At 44.0% G+C, this 26,543-nt stretch overlaps 1 protein-coding gene and 1 long non-coding RNA gene across 12 annotated transcripts in view; one reads left to right on the top strand and one right to left on the bottom strand.

The window, feature by feature from the left end:
• The window catches only part of CELF4 (CUGBP Elav-like family member 4), an 860,601-nt gene that overhangs the window by 698,093 nt on the left and 135,965 nt on the right, over positions 1-26,543 (bottom strand). The gene's annotated exons all lie outside the window — the stretch shown is intronic.
• LOC132249664 (uncharacterized) lies at positions 15,637-25,270 on the top strand. 2 transcript variants are annotated; one of them, XR_009461186.1, is made up of 3 exons: positions 15,637-15,768; positions 23,165-23,253; positions 25,125-25,270. It is a non-coding gene; the product is annotated as an uncharacterized LOC132249664 (long non-coding RNA). The 2 variants fall into 2 exon arrangements; XR_009461187.1 differs by lacking the exon at positions 25,125-25,270 and adding an exon at positions 24,874-25,111.

Raw genomic sequence — 26,543 nt, 5'->3', positions numbered from 1 at the left:
ACAAGTCAACAGGCACGATGCCATAGCATGCAATTGGCTGATTCGCCTCTGAAGCCAGTGGCACAGTTTCCTTAACTTCAGATGTTCACAGCTTATCCTTCGGTGGTTTGCTCTGCCATAGAGCAAAGGATCGTAGGAAATGAGTCTAATGTTGAATGATAGGAGAAAGCACAAAAAAAATGAGGTCTGCACTCCAATCTGTGGCCCTTTTCTGTTCCCGAGGAGTACAACAGCGGAAGAGGGAGATACCAGACACAAACCTATTCATGTGAACAGCTGTTCCTGCTAATTGCCCGTCATCTTCTCCAGTTCTTGTCGGGAGCTAAGGGAACAGCATTTTGACCACTGGAGCAATTACAAAGACAATCAGTTTCCATCACGAGAGCAGAAATGGAAGCTCATTCAGAAGCAAGTTGCATGCAGGGATTTTGGTCATCCTAATTTTTAGGAGGAAGAAATGAAGTCTACAGCGAGAGCTTTATCATCCTTGCCTATAAAGCCTTGCCCCCAACACTTCTGGAGAAGCCTTTTCAGTGACATTGCAAAGGAAAGCCCTTGTTTCGCATTATCAGTGAATTATGGAGTAAGGTGTCAGAGCACCAAGCCTCTTCATGAATGATGGGGAGAGGGGCAGCCAACCTCAAGGATGTCCCTATCCCTGAAAGAAACCAACCCTCACAACAGGGACCTCACAGAGATCTCATTGCCTTGTCCCTTTCTGTATGTACTTCTTTAGGAAGGGATTGGTCCATTTTCCACAGTCTGTTGACTGACAGGATTTGGACATAGAAATGATATAGAATTCAAATTATTTGCAACAGTACCAATACTTCCAAAGCTAAGGAAGACAATCTGGTCTGTTTATGTGCTCCTCAGGGGGGTTACATTCATGCCAAGATGTTCCTCCTTCTCTTCGAAGAAAAACCAATACTTCATAGGTGAATGAAGACCCCTAGCTCCTCGATCCACACCCAGTGAAGGAAACAGAAAGAGGTCCACTGGCTACACTGGACTTCGAGACCTGAAGCTGTTCACCTGCCTTATACATTCGCCAAGACTCAGCTCAGGAAAACAAGTCAGTGCATACACAATAAAGTCAGTGAGACTTATGCACCTGTTCGCGCGGTCATCAAGTCAGAGGCTTAGGCATGGATCTAGTCATCCTCAATTGTTTAAATAAAAGCAGACATTATACAAGCTTTGATAGATTCAATACAACTGTATTATTAGCAATCTCCAAAAACCCAGGGAGATTCTTATTCATCATGAACAAGCAATATCGTATCCAACTGGGGGGAAAAAAAAAACTATTGGACACAGTATGGATTTTTCACACAGCCAACAATTAATTTCTCCTATAAATGAAACACCTTTCATATTATTTTATCTAGGAAAGACTGACTTGACATCAGTAGGGTCTTTTGGCAGTGTAATTTATACACACTTTTTACCCATCTGTTAGCATTAAGGCTTTCTCTGTTGCAAGCTTCCCCCCCCCCCCCCCCTTCCAATTCTCCTTGAAAATTGAAAAGGATTAGGTTTGGATTAGGTTAGTGTTTTAAGCAGAAAGTCAAAAAGATGGATGAAGATATTTTCAAATGGATAATACACTGGAGATTCCTCACTAGCAGTTGTCCCCAGGTGAGAGGATTTTTGTTTTGTTTAGTTTTACTCAATATAGTTTGTAATCATTTTTCTTCTCTTCTGTCAAGGTAAAATGGCCAAGGTACCACTTAAATTCATTCCCTGAGACTTGACCAGGGGTCAGCCATTACCTTGAACTGATGTCTGACATTAGCAAATAGACAATCTCCTTTCCTTCCCCACTTGGCGACTCAGCAGTGCCCATGCTAATCAGGTCACTGGATTTTGCTACACCGTGGGAAGGGGGATACTGGGTTGATAAATAGGTCTCTAGAGAGACGCACCTGTCATTTACAGGTGAATCTAGATGGTGTCACATAAGCAAAAGGAATAGGCCTGGTCTCCATCATCAAGAATGGTATTCAAATTATGATCCTATGATTAACAATGGTTCAACTGCATTGATTTATATGGGTTTATTGGGAGTACAATAAAACCAATTAACTTCACCCCCAGTAGGCCAAAAGTTGTGTTTTATTTATTTGGGGGGGGGGGGGGGGGTGGGCGGACAATAACAGCAGTAGGCATATGGAGAAAATAGTTTCTCCTTCCAATGCTTTATTGCTTAAACAGATTTCCATCTCGTCTCTCTCTCGTTCCACTCTCTTGCATTTAGATATTGTCTTTATTTGGCAGGAGGAAGAAGGAGCTTCCAGCGTTTATGCCACATAGTACATTATTATTATATTGGGTGCATAGTTTTCAGGGGCTCAGTGTCTTTCATACAAGAACCATTCCCCACAGCTAACCATCCCAACCCAAGGAGGATGATCTACCTCTCTCAAAACACTGTGAAATACTCACCCAAGGAAAGAAAATGACTCAAAGTAGAAGGTCTTTCCCATTCTGCTCCAAGCTTCAAAATGAGACCACTTAGTAGAATAAATCACTGTGTTCATCAAAACACAAGGCTGACTCTTAATTCCCTGGGCACCATGACAGAACATGTCCTACCTGAGTAAAGGAGTTAAGGAGAGGTCCAGAGAGGCCTCATAGGTGACCTTCTGGGTTTGGAGCATGTTATAGGAGGAGGTTGAGTGCATGACCCCAAATGGGCTAAAACCTGTTGCTCCTGCAGTGTACACAAGCCTGTTGAGGCCCCCTGGACAAGCAAACCCTACTACTACCTGTGATGTAGTTGTTCAGCAGGGTCCTTCTCTAGTCAACTAGAGTCTTTTTGTTGAGATCAAGATGCGACTTAGCCATAGACAAGCAGGGGACATCAGCATCCTTGGCCGTGGGCAACTCACCCCACCAAACTATACATTCCTATATTCTCTAAAATATAATATACATTTCTGTATTAAACTAGCATTGTTATACTTCCATTATTAAAGCATTAATACAACTTTACTCATTAAAAATATAGACGCTTTTTTCTAGTCTTCGGATGACCACTTAAGCCCAGATGGGCTGTGTTTTGCATCCATTATTAGCAGTGCTTTGTGCCTACGTTACAACTAACAAAACAGTTTTATATTAACACAGGGATCGGAATAGATTTGTCCATTAAATGCAAGTACATTAGACCCAAGGTGTCCCTTACAAGTTTCCCAATGGAGTTTTCCAAACAATCTTGGCTGGAGCAACCTTGGCGAAGCACGTTTACTGAGACACAAAGCTATTAATAATAACTCTTCCAGGGGCTAAGGCAGAGCTGTGTGCCGAGAGCATCCTATCAGGAAAAAAATGAGAAGGAAAGCTAGAGGGAGTGGGAAGAAAATGACAGAGGAAACAAAGCATTAAAGAAATACCAGTAAGAAAATGATGCAAGCAAGGGTTGAAATCTCTAATGTTAAGTAGGCCTTTTGGGAGGGGGGGGGGTGTTTATTTCTTTCTTTTTTATTATTATTATTACATTAAAACATTCTGAAAGAAGGACCAAAAAAGTATTCTTTTGACAGATCAAGATGAAATGTTTGTCTCCTGGGGAAAAGACTTGTTCAGGGTTTTTTTATGCAGAGGACTAAGTGATGAAATCCAGACTGTTGTAATTATTAAAATCTTCAGCAAAGTTTAAATCTCCAGGTACTTTTCCTATTGGCTACTTTTGTTTTGTTGTGGGCTTTTTGTACTACTAACAAAACTAGTCCATGTCTTCTCTTTTCAGAGAAGGAAAATCTGAATGGCATCAAGGATTGCTGGGCACAGCTGGCCAAATGAGCAGAGACCAAGAGAAATCTGAAGCATCCCCCTAGTCGTTTCAAGTGTTGGGGAACATCTCAGAAAAAAAATATTTCTCACCATATATTAATTTAACCTAGCTGGATCAGATTCTTTCCCACGAGTTAGCTAGCTTTCCACCACTCGGTGGAGAAGGAACTGAGGCTGGCCATATTTGGCAAAATAAAAGTTTGCCTGATATGAGAGGACCCAAAGCTGGCATTGATTTGGCTTCTGCATCACTCCCAATTCCTGTCCCCGGGTCCACAGAAGCCTGATTACAGCTTCAAAGTTTTTTCTGAAGGGTTCAATTGGAAACTGTTAGCAGGGATAGATTACAGCAACCTGGGGCTGCTCTAAGCTACGTCTGGTCTGAAGATGTAAAAGGGCAGACCACCAGGGACCCAGGACTTAGTTGTTTAGCTTCTCCATAGTTGAGTTCTTCGCTCCTAATCATAGGCTACCGAGTAAGCTAGCGTGGCTCTCAATTGCTCCTGTTGGATAATAATAATAATTGAATGTGAATTGATCTAGAGCAAAATGATGATGAAGGCACCCTTGTGGGAGACCAGGATTTCTATCTCTGCTTCAAAACAGGAAGAGAGAAAATTCAAATCTAGGTCTTTGGCCCTGCTGGTAGGAGTGCTATTATTAGATGAAGGGGACCACCATCCCCTTCTCAAGCTGCAAGTGGCACCCAAATCCCTCTATGAATCTAGCCCCTGGCTCTTATTAAAAAAAATACCCTGCAAAATTTACATCAGGTAATTGAAGCATTTTGTTCAGCCCAATTTCAAAATAATTCAGGTTCGGGCGGAGTCACTTTGTTTAAAAAAAATAAAAAATCAATTGCTTGCCCAACCTTAGTCAGCAGCACTCCTCTAACTCAAAGGGATGTTATGTGAATAAGGGCGCTGTAGACAGTGTGGCTCTCAGGTAGTAGTGTACACGATGAGGGACATACAGTCACACAGACAGACAGATGACGGCAAACATCCTCAGCATATTGGGTAAAAACAAAGTCTTCCCAACAACTCCTAGTAGAGACCTACAATGTCATTAGACCCCCCCCCCCCCCCCACAAGCTCCTTTTCTAGGGAGTCACACCATTAACTCCAGCTTGGAAAGGGTCAGGCTCCCTGAGCAGAAGCTACAAAGCTCTTTCAGCCTCATCAGAGGTTCTGCTAGAGCTTTCCTTTTTTGCCTTGAGGAACCAGATTGGGATACTAATTGGAAAGGGAAAGTGAACTGGAATTAAAGGTGGAGAGTGGAGGGGAGCAAGCAAGAAGAACATCTCAGCCCCTGCTGCAACCACATAGCAGTGATAAAACATCCCAGAGGTTACAAGGAAAAGACAATACTGCTGTGTATACCAATGAAAACACGAAGCCCTGTGCATTGCATTTGAAAAGAGACCAGGAAATAAAGTCAAGATGCTTAATGTGTATTTGAGGAAGACTGAGCCCATACATTGTTAGGAATGCATTATAACATTGATCTGGGGCACGATGCCATAGTCCCATGCTAAAATCAGCAGCCCCGTGCCAAGTTTGGGGAGCAAAAGGGCACTAAGGAACCTAGAGAGAAGGGTTTCTATAAGATATGCATGTGGAATAAGGAAGATCTGGTTTCAGGAATTGGCTAACATCAAGGCCAATCAATCCTGCTGAGCTGGAAATATCCATCACAGTTATTGGGGTAGCGTTCTGCAAAAGATGAAAGAGGAGAGAAGGAAAGAGAGGAAAACAAACATCCAATCATGGGAAAAAGACCAGAGAAAGGGAGTGACAAATTGTAATGAATCCATAAATGCAGCATACAGGGCACACAATGTGTGCCTGCCTAAATTTTGCTCACCGACACTTAATGTAAAGCTCTAGTGACCTCTTGCTAAGTTACTCAGGCTGCCACTCTCCAGGGATAGGGCTCAAACGGCCCCAACGCCAACACATTTGCAAATGCAAAAGGATTATAAAACCTTCAATTCCATGAGTCCTCCCACAACACCACTCCTTCCTCTGAAGTATTGGGCTTTGGCTGCAGCTCAGGATAGATTTTGACTGGGCTGTGCCAATGCATCTGATGGGGCTTCAACCTGGAGGTTCCCGACTACAGCATCTTACCCCTCTACTCAGGGTCAAACCAATACTCACATTTGGTGTCAGGAAGAAATTTTACCCCACGGTCCAATTGCTATGGACTCTGGAGGGGGTTGCCTTCCCCTGTAGTAGAGGGGGTGGACCCTTTTCCCTTGGCTCTTCCAGCAAATTTTAACACCCCTTGCAGCAGCAGGACCTTGCCCACCATGGTCCCCATGCCTTACCTGTGGCAGGTTAGGGCATTATGACCTGTGGTTGTTGTCAGGGTTGACTAAGTTTTATTAATTTAGGCTAGACAATGGATTTGTATAGGATGTTCTGGATGGGAAAGATCCTGTCTCTGGTAGGTGTCCGGACTAAATAACATCTGAACATCTTTTCCAGTGCTACTTTTCTATGACTATATGATTATGACTATACTTCTATGACTTTTCTATGACTCCTTCGTGCAATGAGGTGATCCAAAGAAAAGTAACCTGGTTGCAGGGATCTGCTAGAGTTACCCATGGAGACCAACTCCTGATTATTGGCAAATGGTTATAAACACAAGGCTCCTTCTATGACAAGGACTTGATTGATAGCTGCCTTGGCATCCCATTCTGCCAATGAATTAGCCACATTGCACCCCTGAAGTGTGTAGACCATCCCCTACCACAGGATCTGCTTTCCTTGATGTGAAACAATCAGTGCAAGGAAGCTGAGTCTAGTGCAGGGAGGACCCTTGTCCGGGACCGTCCAGCTTGGATCCACATCCCTGTTCCACTGGAGAAGTCTAACGTGATCTTGGGTAAAGCACTTAGCATGAGTCCACCCAGCACATTATAGCACAGCATAGAGGGATGTCAGCGGCCTTGCTTACCGGGAGCACGCTAGCTATGGCAGAAGGACGTTTCACTTGATATAATTCCCCCGGGCTGGATAAACACGTATCCCAGGTACCGATTTAGAATAAGCTCGGATATCTCTGCTCCACCGCTGCATGTGTCCTGTGATTTTAAAGCACACACTTGCATCCCAACACAACTGGAGCGGACAGGGCTTATCAAGCAAAGATCGTTTCTCTCTCTCAGCAAACACTTTTTCATGTTAGCCAACAGCAATAAGGTGAATGCACATACACGTGTGCATCATGCATATATGCACTTATATGTCTACATATATCATGGACAAAAAAAAAAAAATGGAGGAAAATCAACAATGCAACCATATCTTTTTTTTTTTTTTTTCCCTTCTCTCAAGCTAACTTTCTTATTAGCTTAAAAATTACCAAGTTAATTGGTTGGATGGAAAGGACAGCATTCACCTTGATGAGGCAATTAACTGCTGGGGGGGGGGGGGCAGGGAGGAAGGAAATAAATGAGGAGTTGTTTGGGGCTGGCACATAGTACTTCTGGTGGGGGGAGAAATCATATCCCTAAGCTCTCCCCTCCCCAGCCTGCTTCACAGACAAAAAACCTTTCCCTTTCCATGGACATGAAGCTCATTCCCTGAGTTTCCTTCAAAGTAAGGTCAAGCTAAGCATAGTAGGACCTTAAAGACAAAGAAGGAAAATAAATAAATAAGCAGGCAAAGACAATCCCAGAGCAGCCTGTGTTAATGCCACCATATAAAGGGTCTGTCAGCATTTCCATTAGAAACTCCTATTTTCAAAGGTTTATAACTCGGTCATAAAAATTCACTCTGAGCAGCAGCTGGAAACTTGGCAAACAAAGTTCCTCTCAGCTTCAATTGATTTTTTTTCTTCTTCTTTTTCTTTCTTTCTTGCATTTTCTCCCACTCTTATTCTCTCTTCTCCTTTGTTACAAAATTTAAAAATAAATTTGGTTTGCTCCAAGTTATAGAAGTACAGAGCAATAACCTAGTGACACGCACCAAATCTAACAGGCTCATTTCAGGCATTTTGATTTGGTTTCTTTGCTTTCACTCTCATTTTTGAGGACTTTTTTTTTTTTTTTTTTTAATACAAAATGGACTTGTTATACTCCGGAAAACAAGTGCCGGGCATGGAAGAGCCTGAACCCTTCAGCGGCTATGAGGGTAAATAAATAGGCCTTAAAAAAGTCAAGTAAGAAATATTAGCACCAGCCCTTTCTGGCACCTGGAGTTGAGTCAGGACTATCTTAGTGGTTAGTTTAAGAGTAGAAAATGCCACAGGCTCTGGTCTTCAGAGCCACCAACCCCTTCTCCCATGACACAAAGGGCTCCTCAAACCTGGGCGTTTGAACTGATTTGAATGAAGGCATCCTGGCCAACACTTAAGGTTGATTCAAGGTCTTTATGGATGACTCTATTCACACTGACTTCAGTGTCAAGGGTCTGTGGATCAGATGCAAGGAGGGCATATATATATATATGTATATACATACGTATATACATGCAAGGAGAACATAGGCAGACAAGGTTCCTTGGGTGAATCTGATATACATGCAAGGAGAACACACACACACACACACACACGTATATATATGGTATGTTCACAAGTGGTTAGATGTAGACTTTGCACTTTGGTGCGAGTAATTTTTCCACGTGTGCAACTAGGGGCAGGGAAGACTTATATTGATATTAAAAACAAAAAACAGAGAGAGAGACTGCCTCCATGTGAATAAGCCTTAGGAAAGAGTCTACACCATGTTAGGCAGTGATAGGTAAGACCGCTGTAATGATGCCCCAACTATTTGCTCCCATTTTATGCATGCCAAAAACCGAATCACTTCCCATGCATGTCCAAGGCCGCTCTCAGGTTCTCAGTTTTGGTCAACTTTTGGTCTCCGTCATAGGCAAGCCCAAAACAGGCTCCCAGAAGCTAACTAGGTGTATGACATTTTCCCTGCATAAACAGTGAGAATAAGTGGGTGGGCTCATTTCTAACAGTAATGCTCCCTAGCACTGCTTTATGACATGCAGATATGCCCTCGGGCTCCAGAGTCTAGGTCCTAAGACTGAAGCTATAAAAAGAGCAGGGTCAGATCCAAGGGGAGTGTGAGAGTGTGGTTGCACCCTCCTTTGGCCGTATGTCACCTGTACAAGGGGTCAGAGCAAGCTTTGGTAGATCCACTGCTTTTGCATGACTCCAAAGCCCAGGGGACAAGGGCCACCACTGTCCACCCCCTGCCCCAGGCTGAATTCTGGGGAAAAAAATGGGAGGAGGTGAATGTGGCCATTACCCCTCATTGCTGTCCTGGATCCACCCATGAGAAAGTTGTAGTTAAGATCTCAGATAATAACCAGCATCTGCCATGATCCTTCTGAAATATCTTGAATTATATTTGTAAAATTGTACTCATCTAAATACATGCATCAGGAGGGCGGATGGACACACAACTGTATGGAAGTACATCTGCCCTGCCAAAGACACATGGGTGTTATTGAAGCTCTGATTGGTTGCATGTCAACCTTTTTTGTGCTCGTTAGCTGTTGATAGCTCAGGGCACAGACCCTGTTTCTTCCTTTTTCCTCCAAGTGTAGCATGTTCATGTGGCATCTAAACCAGAGATGAGTTTAGACCAAGGGTGCTCAACCTTCATCCTAGGGGCCTCCATGGGTCAGACAATTTGGCAGCAGGGAAGCTATGGCAGTTAACACTCAAAGGTCAGTCTAAACGTCCTCCAAATTTGGATTCAAGATCTGGCTTGATCATGATCTCACCAGCCGGCTAGACGAAGATCAGGCATTCGGTTATATTCCTTGCTCTGCCACTGACTTGCTATCAGACCGTGAGCGGGTGACCATGTGCGTCTCAAGACCTCATCAGTAAAACTGCAATAATGCTACTTTCTCAGGGTGGGTAGAAGGCCATAAAGAGCATGCTTCCTATTAAACCAGGGCTGAATTCAACCTAAAGGCAGATTTGATTAGAGAATCTTCCCCTCGTGTTTCTTTTTTTGCAAGAATGCTAGTTTTCCTCTTGTGGTTCGGTTGGGAGGAGAGAAAGCAAAGAAACTCCAGAGAAAAATGCAGAAGGATGAGAAAAAGAAGCCTAGCAATTAGGATTCGGATTGCAAAAATAGGTGTGGCATCCAGAAGAGTAGAGGAAAGAAGGGCAAAGTTTCTTGGGGGCTTAATTGATGCAATGTGTAGCAGTTGCCTTCAGATTCACACCTGGTTTTGTCAATTCTAATTCACAAAGTGTGTAAATGGGGGCAGGGAGGAATCAGCCTCAAACTCTGACTTGAATGCAGTTTTCAGTGGGGACCACGGGAAATAAGTCAAGCACTGTGACACCAACCACCTCCATGCTAAAGCAAGAGATTTATGGGCTACCCTGAACTCCCAGCATGGTCAGAAAGGCAGCCTAAGGCACCTTTAAGTGACTACAGAAACAGCACAAGAGAAGCCTGAGTATTAAAACCATGGACACATAGCAACTAGCTTAAGCCTGCACTTAAAAGGTTTCTTTTTTATAGAGGTTCATGAATATGTTTGATATGTAGATGCAGATTTATATCAGTTAAGATAGGCTAAGTAAAGTTACTGGATGAGAGAGGCTAAGGAGAAGTATGGTTATGGATTAGACAGTGATGATAAATGATAATATGCTTTTGTAATTAAAGCAAATCTTATGCTAAAAAGGACTGGAGTCTGTATGACTGGGAGAGAGGCTTTTGGATCTCTTCACAGACAAATGGAAATTTTAAGCTGCTGAACCTGGCCCCCCTCCAACCAGATCTTTTGATCTTTGTGGATTTTACTTTCTTACCTAGTCTTACCTAATTTCTGAGAGCTTCTTCCCTTCCAGAGAACAATTGCTTCCCTGTGTCACCTATTCTCAAAAGCAGTTGGACAAAGCTACCAGCTCTGCAAATATTTGTCCAGCTTTCTGCATTATATTTCCCCACACATATCAGTCAACCAAGTCTTTGAGATTGTGGTAAGATTTTTTTTATTATAGAAAATGAGGGTTGGAAGGGACCTCAGGTCTCATCTAGATCAACCCCTTGCTCAAAGCAGGACCAGCCCCACCTGCATCATCCCAGCCAGGGATTTGTTGAGTCAAGCCAGGTCCAAGGATGGAGACTCCACCACTTCCCTGGATAACTTATGCCAGTGCTTCACCACCCTCTTAGTAAGAAAGTTTTCCCTAATATCCAACCTCAACTTGCCTTGCTGCAGCTTGAGCCCATTGCTCCTTGTCTTGTCATCTGCCCGCACTGGGAACAGCCCAGCTCCATCCTCTTTGGACCCACACTGCAGGGAGTTGAAGGATATAGATGAGGAGAACAAAAAGAAACAAGGAAAGTAAACTCCCCAGGGGAGCGCATGGCAGCCACATGTCCTACTGATAGCATCCTCCCCGAATGCTGCACAAAATGGGCACCTAAACCCCAAGCTACCAGCTATATATACATATCTCTAAATAAATCAAAGCCCTAACCAAGTGCTTTCGATCCTTTGCAGCTTGCTAGAAATCTGACATCGGTATCATTGTAATTACTCTCATTTCCACCCGCCCCAACTTTAATTCTAAAATGGTTGAATATAACTACTGCTCAAGTATCATTTCAAATTAAAGAGCAACGCTCAGTGCCCCTAAAAGCTTCGGACTGCCTCGATCTTGGAGACAAATAGAGCTGGAAAAGACCTCCGGAGGTCATCTTAGTCCAAACCGTCGGCTCACACCAGGATCGCTGCTGTTTAAACTATTTCAGAAAATGTTTCCCTAATTCATACTTAAAACCTGCCAGTGATGGAGATCTACAAACCCTCTAGCTAACGTTGCAAGCATTAATGGCTCCTCCGTCTACTAGTGCAATAGAGATGATTACACTTTTTTTTTAATTTATTTTTATTTCAACACTGTAATAAAACAAGGGTAGCTGCGGGTAGGTGGGGAAGTTACCCCCCACGCCCATACAAAAGGTTGCTCAAAGTTTTCTCACTTTCCCTCCCCACCGCTTCTAACTCCTAGCATGGCTTCTGCAAATTTGGGATAAATGACTATTACCAGTACAGGGCAAGATTTCCTTCCTTTCCTGTAGCCAACCAACAATGCCCTCCCTGCAAATATCTCCAAGTACTGAACATGCTGTTCTCTCTCGAGCCCTTCAGAGCTCCAACAACATTCGGTGCGGGCTCCGGGCTGCCGGGGAATGGATTCTGGCTCTTGATGCGCTGTCACTCACAATGCCTCCAGATTGCACACTGCAGCTTTCTTCACTAAATATATTTCAGGGTCCAATGACAAAAATTAGCACGGCTTCATAAGCACAGAAATGCATGGACTGGCAGGTGCTACATCATCTCTGGAAGCTCTCGGGGCACTATGCAAATAGATCTTCGGCCGCACAACGTACCTCCAAAAGGAAGAATGGGATTATAAATGATGATGGTCTGCAGCAGCGGGGGACTTGAGTTCATAATCCTGGAGGTCCCACTCAGTTTGCTTGTCCAGCCGCTACCGTGCGGTCAGCTGCAGCACAGAGAGGTTCAATACCGTGGGCCCTTCGCGGAGGCACAAGCAGGGGTGGAGCAGAGAAGCAATATCCTAGGGCCACACTTTAGCAACTCTTCCAGTATCATAATTGGGGTAGGGCAAGGTGCCAAAAAAGAGGGGGCAGGTTAGCTTCAAGGCAACTCCCCCAGGCTTTGCTATGGGAGATGCAGCCCTGCACCTGGAAGGGAGCAAAGGAGGCAGGAGGAGCAGTCCTGGGGCATCCTCACCAGCTGGGTTAATGCACCAGCTTACTCCTCAGCCACAGCCAAGCTCTCACAGCTACAGAAGGAGCTACAGCAGCTCTTGCCTGAGTGCAGGGAGCAAAGGCAGGTCAGATTTTTTTCTCCCCCTCTCCCTCCACCTGCACTCCCGCTCTCCAGCGGGCAGCACAACTCCTCCACTGCCACCCCCCCTCCCTCCCACCTAAACATCTTGCTAAGCCTCTGACCTCCTTCATAAAAACATTTAATGCCAATGTTTCCAACTGCAAGTGCTGTTACTGGGTGCCCTCTTGCACGTGCGAGTGAATTTATACTCAGAAACCAGATTTTTTTCCTGCAGAGAAGGAGCATGGGGGCAGCGGCAACAAGAGGTGATTTTAGCCTATCTGATGTTCTCCAGGCCTACACAAGGGCCACTGAGGACCAGCCTCCCAAATTCAACCCTGAAGGCTCCGTAAAGTTGGCACCTTTAACTTTGTGCGTGGGAACACCTGCACAAGCCAGCACGTATTTTGATTGTTACATGTCTAACGATCCAACTGGAGCACAGAAATGCTGCTGGAAGGTGGATGTAGGTACAGATGATTCCAGGTGCAGACCTAGAGGCAATTAAAAAAACAAACCCACCAACAACAAAAAAAACACACAACACACAAAGGCGGCTGGCCCCTAAAAGATCTCTGCAGCTTAAGTTTCTTTTAAATAGCCTGGCTGCCTTGATTGCACTGCCTTCACTTTGTGAGTCATCTTTTCCACGAGCTGTTCTTAAGGGCTGCTTCCTCCTCCTCCTCTCTGCTTTTCACGTAGATTGATTCCACCTTGGGCTTTTTGAATACCTAACCTCAGTTCTGTGGGTTTCTGTAAGCGGCACACTTTACATGGGTAGCAAACAGACCAGTTATCTGACCAAGTTCTGCCATTTTTAAACCGACCTGTGCGCTGAACTTCTGTTCTGTTGCTTGTACAGACCGGTTTCTGATCACTTATATCCGTAAAAGTATAATGTCTGTGCCTGGCTATTGAGGACAACCTGTAAGTATCCATTTCCACCACAACTGCCATCATCTTACAGCAGTTAATACAAATATCATAGAAGAACTCATACTAATAGGTGAGTTTCCCATGCATTTATGGTGTAGCCATGTGCTTGCACATTGCTAGAAACAATGCGTCTGCCATTGAGGCAAGGGCCTTTCCGAAATACTGAGGCATGGATGCTTGCATGTGACGATAATAAGACCAGGACTGTGTCAAGCGTGTTTCCTTTCTAGTCACAAAAAACAGTCCCTGAAGTGGCCTTCACAGGACCTGCATACCACGTGTGTTGGCTAAATACAGACACTCAACAAGCCCGAGGCTGAATGGATTTCATCTTTGCAGGTTAGATAAGAAAGTGAACAGACATTCACTTGTGATTCTGGAAATCCAGCCACATGCCTGCAGTGGCTCAAGCCAGAAGTTGGGGATTGCTACAGCGTGTCGCCCTGTTTAGCTGGAGCTGACAGCACGGTCCTAGGCCAGCCTGCCCACCCTGCAAGGGGAGGGGAGGGGCCCAGGGATGTTTAAAGCATCCTGGGCTGCTGGGTAACTTGAATCTGGAGGGGATCTGGTTTAACCTAAATCAGCTAAGTCTGATATTACATCCATCCAGGTTTATTTTAAACCACTTTCAAAATGGCTTGTGTGCACTGCACTTCTGTTGTGCTACAGATCTGAATCTGTTTCCAATGACTTGTACCAGTTTGTGTGCAATTGCTGTCCCTAGCCATTGAGGGAAGTAGGTCAAGGGAAGTGATTCTTCCCCTCTGTTCAGCACTGGGGAGGCCACATCTGGAGTCCTGTGTCCAGCTGTGGGCCCCACACGACGGAAAGGATGTGGACACATTGGAGAGAGTCCAGCGGAGGATAATGAAAATGGTTTGGGGGCTGGGGGACAGGACTGGTGAGGAGAGGCTGAGGGAAATGGGCTGATTTAGTCTGCAGAAGTCAAGACCGAGTGGGATTGAATAGCAGCCTTCACCTCCCTGCAGGGGGTCCAAAGAGGATGGAGCTGGACTGATCTCAGTGGGGACAGATGGCAGGACAAGGAGCAATGGGCTCAAGTTACAACAAGGAAAGTTCAGGTTAGATATTAGGATGAATTTTCTTACTAGGAGGATAGTAAAACACTGGGACAGGTTTCCTAGAGACGTGGCAGCATCTCCAACCTTGGAGGTTTTGAAGCCCTGGGTAGACAAAGCCTTGGCTGGGATGATGTAGTTGGGGCTGGTGCTGCTTGGAGCAGGGGTTGGACTAGATGTGACCTCCTGAGCTCCCTTCCAGCCCTCACCATCTCTGATTGTATGACAAGGTAGGCACTTTGCACTTCAAGTACATGGGAAGGGGTGTCTAGAGGAAGGCTTTTCTCTGCAGGACAGAGGCGCATGAACACCTTGGATATGCACCTCGCTGGGGTTATTTGACCCTCGCAGTCTTTCCTGCCCAGAGCAGGGGGTTGGACCCGACAGTCTCACAAGGTCACTTCCAGCCTGAGACTTTTGTAATGCTGTAGGAGAAGTGGCTCCGTTGAGACCTCGGCATAATCCTAGAGCCATTGACAGGTAGGGAGTGCCTGCTGCTTCCCATCCTTAATGGGAAGGAGGATTGCAGTGGTTAAAACAACTCAAACAAGGTGCCTGGAAGTCTCACCTCCCGAGCACGGCTCCTCGAGCGGCTAGGCACATTTCTCCACACTTCATTACGACTGGTAGTCACAAAAGCAAGAGCCGATTAGGGAACCCGGGGGCTTTACGTTGCCTTTTCGAAAAGGCAGAGCTCTCCAAACGGCTGTGTCTCAATCTATTGCTAGGGACAGATCCGCATGTAGATATATAGCTATTGCTATCCACACCCCCACATGTATAAGATAGATATGTAAGGCAGATAAAATGCACACAGCTGTTAGCAGCTGAAGCAGGCCTTAATTACACCCAGGTTACTATGGTAACATTTGACAAGCTTCAAGTTCCTGGAGGAGAAGACTTGCCCTCTTGGAGTTTTCTCCTACCGGCGCGAGAGGCATTAAAAGAAAGTGAAAAATAATCACACAGCTTTCACATGGCCTTTTCTAGCACCGTGGCAAGGTAAAAAGGCCGAGCATCACATCAGTCAAGGGTCCGAGAGCATACGAGACAACGGCAGGATGACATGGGGACGAGCAGGAGGCTGGCAGGTGTGGTAGGACTGGGTTGCTGGGTTGTTTGACTTATTTATTTATTTATTTATTTTTATTAGTCTCTAGGCATAGACAGCTTTGCAGCCAGAGACCTCGGAGCATGTTACAAGAATTCAACTAACCCTTTCTGAGTGTTAGGTATATTTTTTTCAGGGGTGTAGGATGTAGCCGTGTTAGTCTAAGGACACAGGCAGAGTCAGGCTAATAAAAGAGATCAGATTTACTCAAAGAACTAGATCCATATTGGTTCTTTGGGTAAATCTGATCTCTTTTATTAGACATCTTTTATTATGCAATCTTTTAGTATTTTATTTTATTATTTATTATACAATCTTTTATTATTTATCGTATATATATATATAGATGCTGATCATATTTATCATATATAAAAGACAGTAATTAGTAATATTACATTATTACTAATTAGTAATATTACATTATATTATATATTACTAATTAGTAATATATATTTTACTGTTATATATAAGATAAATAGCAAAATAAAATAATAAGAGATTGTATAATTAAAGATGTATATCTCTCTCTATATCTACTACCAATTAGTAATATATCTATTACTGTTTTATATATGATAAATAATAAAATAAAATAATAAAAGATTGTATAATTAAAGATACCGATATTTATCTAGATACCCATCTAGATAGCTATATAGAAAGAGATCTATATAGATATATAGAAATATATGCTAAATAAAATAAAATAATAAAAGACTATAATTAAAGATATCTATATCTAGCTAGGTACCCATCTATATAGATATATAGAAAGATCTATATAGATATATAGAAATACATGATTAATTATACAATCTTTTATTATTTAAGATATCTATATCTATCTAGGTACCCATCTATATAGATATATAGAAAAATCTATATAGATATATAGAAATACATGATAAATAATAAAAGATTGTATAATTAAAGATATCTATATCTATCTAGGCACCCATCTATATAGATATATAGAAATATATGATAAAAATAAAATAAAATAATAAAAGATTGTATAATTAAAGATGTCTATATCTAGCTATATTTATTTAGATACCTATCTATATAGATCTGTAGAAAGAGATCTATAGATCTATATAGATATATATAGATCTCTCTCTATATAGCCATTCACCCAGATATATCCACAACCACCATCACTAACTACCCAAGCTTTCCTGCTCCTCATCACCTGGCTAGCAGGTATGCTGAAGAACAAGAGACTTGCCCATCTTTTTACACCAAGTCAGTGCCACATTCAGGTTGGGAGCCCAGGAGATCTCTTTTAAACCTCACCTCCATCTCTTGCTTTGGTACAGCTTTTAATATGCTTTTGCTTTTAATACACTTTTGCATCATCGTCTTCGACAGCTCACAGGGCTCTTGGATACAGTTATGTTTCATGATGAAGGAGGGAGCGGGAGGGCAAGAAATGAAAAGTGACAGCAATTGATCCTTTTAAAAAGGATTTGGGTTTTGGCTGGCTGCTTATTTCAGCTGGCACATTGCAGACGATGACTGAGGGGGTGCATAGTGCTTCCTCCCGCTAGGGATAAGGTGTACAGCGTCCCTTCGGACAGTGCTGGACGTGCACACATTTTCCAAGCAAGTCCTCTGCAGAAATTCTGCTTCTGAACATGACTGGATTTTCCTGTGTATTTATCTTAATCAGGGTATTAGAGAAGGGAAAAATTCTGCTTTTGAACAGGACTTTGTTCTCAAATGATCATTTCCATCGGCGACATAAGTTTCTCGAATAGTTGGAAAAAAACAGCACCATGGAAAAAATATTTAGGGAGTAACTGTGAGGCTTGCACAATCTTTCTCTGTCTCTGCTGCACATATGTACACCCCTGCCTCTCAAGTGAAGAAGATGCCTCTTTCTTGGAGCCAAATCCACCCAGGAGAATAAATAGCGCTTAGGAGAGAAGGCTCCACTTGTTGTACGAGAGGGCCTGTCCACAGGAGGGCTGTTTGCTTAAGTTACCGGTTCCAAGTGGTGGTCTTTAAAGCCATGGCCAGAGGTCAAAATTAGTGCATGCTCCCTCCTCTTATAATTCATTGTTTGAGGATTTGGGCACAAGAAATTTGGAGTTGACAGGGGCCAACATGTCAAAAAGCAGCACTGACTTAAATGCTGCGACAGCTTGGCTGCATGAACAAGCTTTGCATTGATCTGGCACCATGCAATCAAGGCTACAAAAACACTTGGCAACATAGGATTCATTGAGCCTCTCAGTTGGGATTGTGACTGTCCCTCTTGCAAAAGGTGGTAAACTGAGGCACAGCAGTATTAAAGACCTGGATTCAATCCCCAGTTCTGCCAGGGATCCCCCAGCTTCTTCTGCAGCAGATGCCCAAGCTATATCACTTCCAGGCTCTCCCCCTGGCTCTTGTGAATGCATAGACAATAAAATCTCCAGGGCAGCCACCATTTCCTAGCATGCGTTTGCACACCACTGATCTGATCTCCATCAAGGTCTCCAAATGCCCCCGGTAGCATGAAACATATAGAAGAATCAACCCTAATGAAAGCAAATATAGATACAAATCCTTATTATGATTTTTTCCTGCAATATTCCCCCAACTCCCAATTTCGTGTCGGGCTCTGATCCTCTTTGACACACAAAGCACCAAGAACTGGAAGGGAGTGGAAACAGGAGTACAAACCTGCCGTTCCAGGCCTGTGCCTGTTCCAGAAGGGAGACCAAACGCACAAGTTCACAATTCCTTGCAAAACAGAACCGAAGTTGTTTTCGATCGATGGAAACATGTCTAATTTGGTTCCAATTTAAATCTTTTTTGAATTAAATGAATGTATACACCTATACCTCTATATGTATACCCATATGCACACACATGCATACAAAAGCTATACGCTTAATTAAAAAAAACAAAACAAACCCCCCAAAACATGTAGAAGCGGTCATAGCAGTAGCAGTAAGAATAATAAATGCTCCACTCCAAAGCTGTGTCAAAACACACGGCTTTACCATTACCCAAATGCTTTGTTACTTCTCTCAACATCGACATCTCAAAGGCAATGTATTTTTCAAAGTATTTTAATAAAAGCAGCATTTAAAATACAAAAATAATGAGAAATCCCTGACTGGCTGTATTGCAAACCAGAGGGGAAAAAATTGCACTTTGCTCCCCCAGGCCTTACACAAATGGACTCAGTCTTTTGCATCCTGACTTCCTAGGAGCCTGCATTTCTGAGTTGCACTTTCCTTCTCACTCCTCCCCCCCCCCCCCCCTCAATTTTATTATTATTTTTCCTTTCATTTCATAAGCTCTCAGCTTTTTAATATGAGAGCCTTTTATTTCTATAAAACTGCAGCTGCTTTCATTTAGTTTTATGGATTTAATGTATTTAGAGGTTCCAAGAGAAGCTTGGAGCTGGTGGTATTATCCAGACGTTTGCTGCTTAGTGCCTTTTCTAATGACAAGACTTATCTGATTCAGAGCATTTCATATCTGTAGAAAAAATTAATTCTCTCTCCCTTTGTCTTTAGGCCTCAAGATTTAATTTGTTCAGGGGATTCTTTCAAGCCCATTTTTTCCTTTGCAGATACCCTGATGATTTACTTCCAATGCTAAAGTTTTCTTCCTGCTGGCATTTGAGTCTTATAGCGCTTGCAACTTTGTACTTCTGTCTCCACCCCTATAGTATTCAAGTTCCTCACAGTTTTGAATGCATTTATCCTTCAAACACTGCTGTGATTCAGGACACTGCTACTGTCTTCATTTTATAGAGAGGGAAATGAAACAGAGACATTAAGTGTCTTGCCTAAGGTCATGCAGGTAGTCTGTGGCAGAGATGGAGATAAATTCACATCTCAATAGACCAGCATCCTATCTCCCTAAATGGGGTTAAAACACCATAGGGATATGAGCCCAGAAGGGAGCTCTAATCACTCCTTTGCTATCATAGGTACCACAACATGAAATCATTTTCTAAACTTGCTGAGCTTAAATGCAGATTGTGCATTAGGTGTTTCAGCGTGAGCAGAAGGAACGTGGCTATGGGCACCAAGAGGATGCCAAGCAAAAAAAAAAGATACATATCAAGGAAAATTTAAGTGAGACTGATTCTGAAATTTTGGTGCCATTTAGAACTGAACTAGAGAAGGAACAAAAAGCCATAGACCAGCTGCAAATTGTCCCTTCACTGGCAGAAACAACCAATGCAGTAAATGCCGAGTATCCAGCCTAATGTCCAAACTCCACTCAGGATGCATGGATTTGAGTACTCTTCTCAGGCCATGTATTTGTCCTACTCTGTTGTGGTGCCCACCGGAGTGGTCAAGACATGGCTTAAGAAAATCTTGAGACCTCAGATATTTGTTCTTTGCTGTTTTGTTACAACCTTGTGCTCCTGCACAGGCAACTCTGCCTTTGGCTTTCTTCCTCCTACGGCCTCCTGTCTCGACTCTCTGCCTTCCCTTCCCTGCAGCAGCTTCCCACCCACATCAGCTGTCCTCTCCTCGTCCTATCTGACAAAATGAGCAGCAAGGAAATGGTTAATGCCAATTTTCTGGTGTCATCTTTCGGTTTAAAATTAGACTAGTTTTCAAATGCAAACCTTTCTTCTTTAGGTCCTGAAGATCATTGAATCATAGAAAACGAGGGGTGGAAGGGACCTCAGGAGGTCACATCTAGTCCACACCCCTGCTCAAAGCAGGACCAGCCCAACTACATCATCCCAGCCAAGGCTTTGTCTACCCAGGTCTTTAAAATCTCCATGGATGGAGACTTCACCACCTCTCTGGTAACCTGTTCCAGTGCTTTACTACCCTCTTCATGAGAAAGTTTTTTTCCTAATATCTAACCTCAACTTCCCTTGCTGCAACTGGATCCCATTGCTCCTTGTCCTGCCATCTGCCCCCATAGAGAACAGCCCAGCTCCATGCTCTTTGCAACCCCCTGCAGGGAGGTGACGGATGCTGTTCAATCCCCCCCTTGGTCTTCTTTTCTCTCAACTAAATAAATCCAGTTCCTTCAGCCTGTCCCGACTAAGTCATGTGCCACAGCCCTTTTACTATGTTCACTGCCCTCCACTGTGTCCGCATCTTTTCTGTAGTGAGGGACCCAAAACTGGACACAGGACTCCAGATGTGGCCTCCCCAGTGCTGAACAGAGGGGAAGGATCACTGCCCTCCATCTGCTGGCAACGCTCCTCCCAATGCAGCCCAGGATGCCGGTAGCCTTCTGGGCAACAAGGGCACACTGCTAATTCATATACATCGTCTTGTTCACTGTCCCCTCAGGTCCTTTTCTGCAGAGCTGCTGCCCAGCCAGTCACCCCCAGCCTGCACCAGTGCATGGGGTTATTCTGCCCTAAGTGCAGGACTTTGCACTTGTCTTTGTTGAACTTTGTGACGTTTCTTTGGTCCGATCCTCCAATTTGTCTAGGTCACTCTGAATCCTTGCCCTACCCTCCAGTGTATCTACTACTCCCCCCAGCTTGGTGTCATCTAAAAAAGATGAATGCTTTGCATTCAAAACCGATTCTAACTTTATTCCAACTAGATAGTTGGTCCAATAAAAGTTACCACCCTAGAAAATCCTTGCTTCTTGATTCCTGGACCACCACAGGTACAACATCATTCTGATACTGTCATCGGGTTTTACAGTTAGTACCCTAAAATGAGAGTTCATACCATCCCCAATTATGGTTTCAGGCTGTTTGCAGACTCTGGCAGGGATCATTGCAGTAGCTGAATTGCTGCTTGTTCGTGCGATTCTATTTGTAACACTAGGGCTAGAAACATATTTTAGCTAAAATGAATGGCATAGGAGGGAGATTTTTCAGGGCGGGGGCACTTTTTGTTGTTGCAATAGTGTTTTTAATTACAAATTACATTAAAAAAAATTACTTTAAAGTTTTCTTGTTTCAATACTCCTCTGCCACCGTTTTGTCACTGAAGGAGAGTTACAGAAAGGGGGAAAAAGTGGCAGGAAAAGACATGCTTGGAAAAAACAACAACACTAATTTTAATTGAAAAAGTAGAAAATTTAGAAGCAAAACTTCTGAGGAGGAAAAGTTTAATTAAAGGTATCACAGAAGAAGTTCAAAATATTTCCATCCACTTTCATTGAATTTCTTAAAAGAAATCTGCAGGATTTAAATATTCCACATGCTCCCAAAATTATACCAGGCAGGGCTTGTCCAGCGGATAGGTATTGGATCTGAGAGCATTGCATTAATATGACCATAGAGCTTTTCTATCCTTTGCAAATTCATTTTATACCAACTCTTTCGTGGTGGTCTCTGGCGATCGTGTCGTGAAAAATCAGATTCTTACAACTGCATTTGCTCTTGTTTCTGTTAAAGAGAGAGTGCTTGGCTAAGAGTCTCAGTCAAGACTAGGCTTCTAGGGTCCAATTTTACCTTCTGAAATGAAAGAGATCTTGCCAGTGATATGGCAGAGAAAGGGTGAAGCCTGAAACTAGTTACCAACTGGATTAAAAGTGAAAGTCAAGGGGGAGATGAGCAAAAAGGGAAGCTTCCCCCCCCCCCAACCCTTGCCTTGGTATGGCATATTAACAACAGCCAGAAGGGCATTTGAAGAGAAGCATTTGGAGAACAATTAAAGCTAGACACAGAGTGAGTTTTCTAAACTGCGGAGATTCAACAAATGCTCAGCATTTGAAAAGAAATGGGGAAAGGGCTAGATGCCACCTTATGAATTTCTCTCCCTGCCTTGTGAACCAACTCAGTGATTTTTCAAGGTTGTCCCGTTCTCAACGTTTGGGGGGCAAGAAATATTTCTAAAAACAAGATGAAACTATTCTAAAGAGGAAGGGAGTTTTCTTTCTCCCCCCTCAACTCCATTTTTACTTTTCATGAACTCTTCTGGAAAATGCAGATTCGTAATATCAGAGCGCTCTGGGACCGAGGTGGGGGAAAGCATTAAAACTCCTCCGCGGAATGGGTAGCTGAAGATGATTTGGATACGTTAACACTTTTTTTTAAGTACTTGGGAGAAAAGTTGTCAGTGTTGAAAATTCAATGACTCTTTAAAAAAAAAAATACAGCTTCAGAAGGATACAATTATGCATTTCTGTGTCAATCCAACAAAACAGGGAGATTTGATGGGCCAGATATTCCCAAGGGGGAGACAAAAAACCCCCAAAACCTACAAAAGGCACTAGGAAAATACCTTCCAGTCTTCTTTATGCATCACAATGAAGCTGAAAGGTATAGAAACCCATTGCATTTGCCTTTGCAGTCACCTTTAAGAGTTTGGATGGAGCTCTTAATAGAGTTGTTCTAGAGAAGAAGGGATCAGGATGTGTGGTAGAGATGGTATTTTTATTAGACCAACTAGATTTTTTGGGGGTGGAAAACATGTCTTTTTTTTTCGTTCTAGAGACCAAGAGCTCTTCCTGTGCATGATGCTACCATACAAGAACCAGAGAGAACTGGATGAGAGCCTCAGACTGGATCTGTACATCCCAGGTGGCCCATACCTCCATCACTAAGTATCTGAACTATGGGGACTCTTGAGAGGCCCTACTGAAGATTGATAGGAGGTGGTATACATGCTGAGAGAGACGAAGCCTGTCCTTAAGAGCATACGATCTAAATAGACAGGACAAAAAATGGAGACAGAGATGGAAAGGGGTTTTCCTGCCCCCAGGTTGCACATGCAGATGTGTGGCTGAGCTGGGAACACAACCCAAATCCTGCCCACTTCCAGCCCAGTCTCATCCATAGATGGAAGCGAGTTGCTTCAATTTGCTCAATGCAAACTTTGGGCTTCTCTCCTCCTACAAATGGGCAGGAGTTTCCATCTGCATGAAAGCAGCCTGCCCAAAGCCACTTGGTTGAGTGCGACACTTCACGTGCCTAATGCTGCATCCCCCTACGCAGGGTTAGAGTCCACGGGAGCTCTTCCTTGCACAGGGACCGATGGATCAGGCTGCTAGGAGAGCCACTGTCACCTCCGTGGGACGCCGCTATTTGGCCTCCTGCACTGCTGCACGACTCCCTCTCCGAGCTGCACACGGAGCTGAGCTCCATCCGCTCCATTTCATATCCTTCCCTTATAAACCTTTATTAAGGCTTTATGTTACACAACTATCACCGATACAGAACTATTGCATTTAGGCTTCCAAGAGACCGAGAGCATTAAAACTCCTTTCGTGGAATGGCAGGAACTAATTCTTCATTTTTACTGGCTGGGAACTGAACCTTAATAGACCGCAGAGCACAGAACTCATAAACCACTCGAGTAAAGCGGGGCGGGAAGGAGGGGAGCAGTGTGTTGCCGAGGTTATGAAATTACAGAAGAGGAGAAAGATCTCAGCTAAACTGCAGCAAGGAATCCGTTCCACACACGGCAGAATTAACCTTGCCTTTGTGGCACCAATGTCATGGTCGTTAAAAGCCGGGCTATGCCTTCACAGGGAGAAAGCACCGCTCCTTCCTGCTAGAATAGCACCAAACCTTCATCAACAGCCTTCGTTTCGCAGCAGAGGGTTAGGGATGATGATGATGATGATGGCTGGCTCATAGTGGTTGATGTTGCCTTCCAGCCACCATGAAGCCCATCTCCATCAGGTTGGCCCATAATCACCACTCACCATGCTTTCACCCCATAAAGTCCCTGCGATGATTTGTTAGGATCCTATCTGGTCTACGTGTTATCCCCTCTTCAAAAGGCAGGCCTGCGATATTGCTCCCAGTACAGCCAGATGGCTCATAATGCAGGCACGTTCTGTAGCAAAAAAGTTGGCTGGCATAGCTAAGTCAACCAGGGGTGGCTTAATGACCAGTGCTTTGGCTTAATGACCAGCCTTTGGTAACGAAGCAACCCTCCTTTACATTCCCCCAACCTCTACCTACTGGGAATCATAAGGCTGGAAGGACCTCGGAGGTTAAAGGATGGAAGGACTTTAAAGATTATCTGTAGACACGGGATCCGCTGTTCCTAAATCATCCCAGATGCCTGTACATTCCTGTTTTTCTCACCTCCAATAAAGGAGATCCCTTTGCTTCTGCAGGCAGCTTGTTCCTCAATTCTCCACTTTTTTAAGTTAGGACATGTTCTCCCTAAATTTGCTCTAAACCTTCTAGATAATTCACTATGTCCACATGGTGAACATTTCCGTCTGAACCATTTGGAAAGCACCCACAGCAACAAGAGCAGATGCAACATGTACACGAGCTCCCCTTCCTGTCTAACGCTGATCTGAAGAGGCCCGGGTCTGTCGGCAGCAACACGCGTTGGCTGTATACGTGCCTGAGAGCAGAATTTAGGGTAAGGCAAGAAGACAAATAAAGGAAGCCAATTACTAGAGACTGTTTCTTTTCTCTCTTTTAATCAGGTGCCGGAGATGCAAAAGCAATCTAGCAGATGGGGCCACTTGAGGGACAAAACTCAAACCCAGGTCTCAACTTGTTTTCCAGTTTCATCGAAGGGGGAAAAAAAATGGAATTAAATTCTGCAGCCATTTGATCTGCTGCAAGCTGATGTTGGTATCCTGCCATACCGTGTCACTGTGATCTGGACCGTAATGGGGAAGGGATGATATTGCTTACTGGAATAGCAAGAGGTCGCATTGCTCCCTGGGTCCAAGAAAGGGAATTATGAGGAAATTAAGCAAGCTACAATTCAAGAGTCCAGTCTAGTAAACACAATTGCGCTCCAGTCAGCATTTCAATGGCTGGCTGCATTCCCAAAGGTGAGGCAAGTTACCCTGCGCATTTAAGTTGAAGATAATTGCCCACTTTAGGCACTGATGGGACATTTATGCAGTTACTTCAAAATGGATAAAGATTGCCACATGCATAATCCATATAACAGGACATATTGGTTGTGTCGTAACCAAGCTCCTATTCTGCCACCCTTTGCTGATGAACCGATTGTATTTCCCCGTGCAACGGTCTCAAATCGCCCGATTCAGTCAATAAGTGGGGTGGGGGCAGGGTTTGAATTACACCTTGACTCTTGCAGGGGTCTGCAAAAAAAAATTAAACCAGTTCATTGGAAGGAGCAATCTGATCAGAGACCCTCCCAGGTTATGACTTTCAAATTTTACAGGGGGGGGGGGGGGGGAGGCTCTCATCTCTTATGGAGAGGGGGTTTAGCCCTCCCCCACCCTCCCCGGACTCCCCCGTAATTTGCACCCTGGTCAGGGGGAAACTCTGAGCTGACAAAGGAGTTCGTTACCTGTTATCTTCACTCAGTCCCACGTGCCAGACCCGGTGGTGAAACTCTGGGTAGCCTTAAGATTGCCCCCAATCGCCCAGGACTGACACCGACTATCCCGCAGAATAGCAGAGCCAAAATCAGCTCCTCGAGCCCCGCTTCCCTCCCCATCTCGCACATCATCCCAGGATTTTGCCCAGATCAGGGTTCAGGTAGGCAATGACCAAACCCTAGATAAGGATGGACACATGATGGCACTTCCAATCATACTCCAGCCAGAAGAGCATAGCAGGAGATACGGTGCCCCACTGCTTCAGGACACAAGCCAGACTGCCAGGGCTGCACAGCAAGGCCTCAATGGGTTTTAATAGGAGCTGGATTAGACTTGAACCACCAAGGATTACAGAGTTCACCCTAGCACCCATATGCATACTGCATGGCTGTCCCTCCTAAGGGTGTTGCAATCTGTTTTTTGATGCCTCTGGCATTGGCCTCTTTCCGAAACAGGAGGTGCCCTCTAGAATAGCCTGCAAATTTCCACATTCTTTAACTTCAGGGAGATCAAGACTGGAGATGAACACTTTGATTGCTAGAA

Source organism: Alligator mississippiensis, chromosome 3 (genome assembly GCF_030867095.1).
Source record: "Alligator mississippiensis isolate rAllMis1 chromosome 3, rAllMis1, whole genome shotgun sequence".
In the NCBI taxonomy this organism is placed as follows: Eukaryota; Metazoa; Chordata; order Crocodylia; family Alligatoridae; genus Alligator; species Alligator mississippiensis.
The sequence above is the reverse complement of the archived record's forward strand: the minus strand, read 5'-3'. Positions and strand labels throughout refer to the sequence as shown.